Source organism: Pteropus medius, unplaced genomic scaffold (genome assembly GCF_902729225.1).
Source record: "Pteropus medius unplaced genomic scaffold, Ma_sr-lr_union100, whole genome shotgun sequence".
In the NCBI taxonomy this organism is placed as follows: domain Eukaryota; kingdom Metazoa; phylum Chordata; class Mammalia; order Chiroptera; family Pteropodidae; genus Pteropus; species Pteropus medius.
This window is the reverse complement of record NW_024344436.1, coordinates 1,639,076-1,642,403: the sequence shown is the minus strand read 5'-3', so window position 1 is coordinate 1,642,403 and position 3,328 is coordinate 1,639,076.

The following is a 3,328-nucleotide window of genomic DNA, read 5'->3' as shown; positions in this document are numbered from 1 at the left end:
TTCTATTTATAGATCACAGGCAGAGTAGACTTAGCATAATTCTCAAAGGCCCTAAAATATTCAAAATTGTAAATGAGCACTGGCATCAACTTTAAGTCACCAGCTACATTAGCCCCTAACAGGAGAGTCAGCCTGTCCTTTGGAGCTTTGAAGCCAGGCATTGACTTCCCCTCTCTAGCTATAAAAGTCTTTGATGGCATCTTCTTCCAATATTTAATCTACATTAAAAATCTGTTTTGTAGTGTAGCCACCTTCATTAAATACTTTAGTTAGATCTTCCGGAAAACTTGCTGCAGCTTCTACATCAGCACTTTGTGTTTCACCTTATACTTTGATGTTATAGAAACCTCTTCCTTCCTTAAACCTCATGAACCAACCCATGCTAGCTTCAAAATTTCTTCTGCAGCTTTCTAACTTCTCTCAGCCATCATAGAATTGAAGAGTATTAAGGCTTTACTCTAAATTAGGTTTTGGCATAAGGGAATGTTGTGGCTGGTTTGATCTTCTGTCAAGACCACTAAAACTTTTTCCATATCAACAATAAGGCTGTTTCAGTTTCTTATTACTTGTGTTTTTACTAGAGTAGCACTTATGATTTCTTTCAAGAACTACTCCTTTGCATTCGCAACTTAAGATAACTCTTTGGGACAAGAGGCCTTGCTTTCAGTCCATCTCAGCTTCTTCAATGAGCTTAATCATCTTAAGCTAAAAATGAGAGAGATGAAACTCTTCCTTACACTTGAACACTTAGAGGCCATTGTAAGGTTATTAATTGGCCTAATTTCAATATTGTTATATCTCAGAGAATAAGGAAGCTCAAGGAGAGTGAGTGAGATGAGGAAATGGTTGGTTGGTGGAATAGTCAGAACACACAATATTTATTAAGTTTGCTGTCTTACATGGGCATGGTTTGTGGCACTCTAAAACAATCATAATAATATCACTGATCTCTGACCACAGATCAAAACGAATAGAATAATAGTAAATAAAAGTTTGAAATATTGAGAGAATTTCCAAAATGTAATGCAGAGACACAAAAGCAAGCAAATGCTGTTGGAAAAATTGCACCAGTAGACTTCCTCAATTCAAGGTTCTCACAAACCTTCAATTTGTCAAAAAATGCAGTATCTGCAAAGAGCAAAGAAACTAGGAATGCCTGTATTTTCTTTTCCAAAAAGAATCAAAGAGTTGTACATAATATAATAGACTGGGAAACCAGAAAATTCATAAACCAACTTGAGAGTTTGTTGACAGATGTTTCAACATAACTAGTAAACCATAAAATAATTATTGACTATTTGTGGAATCTTTTTTTAAAAAGAATCTTCAAAGAGTTTTTTTCATTTAAGAAATGTGAAATGTCATTGAACTACACTTATTTTTAGCTTTCGGTTCTAAATATAGAGAGGACTGGAAAACATATGGGTACAGATTTAGTGAAGGACCTTCAATAGGAATTTTAAATGATTAAAAGCAGAACATAAAAAGCAATAAAAGACAGAACCTCTTGTGGGTATTATTTCCATAGAGAGGAGAAAATGTGTTGGCTGACCAGCCCATTCTTTCGGTTTCTTCTTCTTGTTCTCCATTGCTTGTATCTTTCATTGCATTTATAAGAGTCACACAAATAATTGTTTTCTTGGACTTCAAATATAGAAAACACTCTCTTTTTTAGAGTGGTTTGCTGAAATATGGCTATTATGTATAAATTTGTTTGATCAATCCATTTGAATCCTGAAAATTAGCTCTTTTATGTTTAGGTCTTCATTCAACCCCCAAGCATTTACTTACTGCTCATGAAGTGCTGAGAAATTTGCTAAAAAAGAAAAACACACCAAAATTTCACATTTTTATAAGGCTTTGTAGCTTACAAAGGTATCTCGTAGCACTCTACCACTAATTTGTTTTCATATAGTTCCAATTTCCCCAGCCACTCTGCAACTTGAGAGTGGGACATAAACAACAGAAATAACTCAAACTCTAATGGTGGGGGCTCTTTGCCCCCACTTATATAGTCAAGAGCATCAACATTCTCCCTCACTCTCTACACTAATCATATCTGGGAGTATCCAAGGGTGTCAAGTATGTGATGGTGAAAACAAATTGGGCTATGTAATCCTCTCACTTTCACTGGTGTACAATGTCCATTACGTCATGGGAGTGAGTTGCTCTTCCACTGATCCTGGCACCCTGCCTCTTGAGATGTAAGTTCTCTGGAACACATTGTCTTGATGTTCCTTCCCACAGAAACCTAAGTGGTACTTCAGAATCTCTTTCCATCTGTCTATCATGATTACTTCGAAGCAATATGCTATTTTCCTTGCAGAAATAGAGGCCTGGCTCTTCTGCTCCACTTTCTTTCCTACTTCTTCCCCTGGATACTAGTCTATCTGTCCTGCATCTCACAGAGCCTTCCGCCAGCTATACCTGCAGTACCTCTCTCCAGGAGAGCTCTGTCAGTCTTCATGGTGGAAAACCAGATTTGGAGATAAGATTCCAGCCTATTTTCTTCATGCCTAACTCTCTCAAGTTTTGCTTACTCTTAGGTGCTTATACATGAATGCTGACACCCTTCCTTACCTTACAAACTAAGGTGGGCAAATGGAAGCCTGGGGTCTACTGAGACATAAACTTCATTCACAATAACCTTTAAAAGTAGACATAATAAACACATTCACACAGCATAGTAACCTGAGTGACCAACATGTTTTTGATCCCACAATTAGTAAGAAGCAAAGTAGGCATTGGAGTCCAAGTTTTTTTACCTATGAACACTTCCTTTCTTAGCTCTAATTCTCAATCTTAAAGTGATTGTAAGTAAAAGACTTTGTTGTCTGGCTTTTCATCTCTTAGCCAAATTTGAAAAGGATGATAAACATGTGTTCTTGGCTGTCCCTTTTTTTTTTTCCAAAAAGAAGATTCTGCAGACTAACACTGAATATAAATCAAAAATGGGAGAAAAAAATCAGTTTGATCATGAGCTAAAATTATATCCCTTTATCCCTATTTTCCTTATAAACAATGACTGTGGAAGCATATAATTAGGAAGAAAGGCTATTTTGTCCCTGATCTTCCACCTGAAGCTCAAAGAAGAATAAAAGCTTCCTGCTCCGAAAAGGATTTAGTGAGGTCAAAAGGACCAGTTGCCTGGATCTTGCATTAATGAATGGATATTAGTTGTCTAAGGTTGCATTGCGACTTCCTGAAATATTCAGATATTCAGAACAGCTCTTCACTTGAATCCTAACCATAAATATTGCCTTATACCTTTAAACACCAAAAATCCTTTTAAAAAGAAAGATTATGTGTGTCGTGTGTGTGTGTGTGT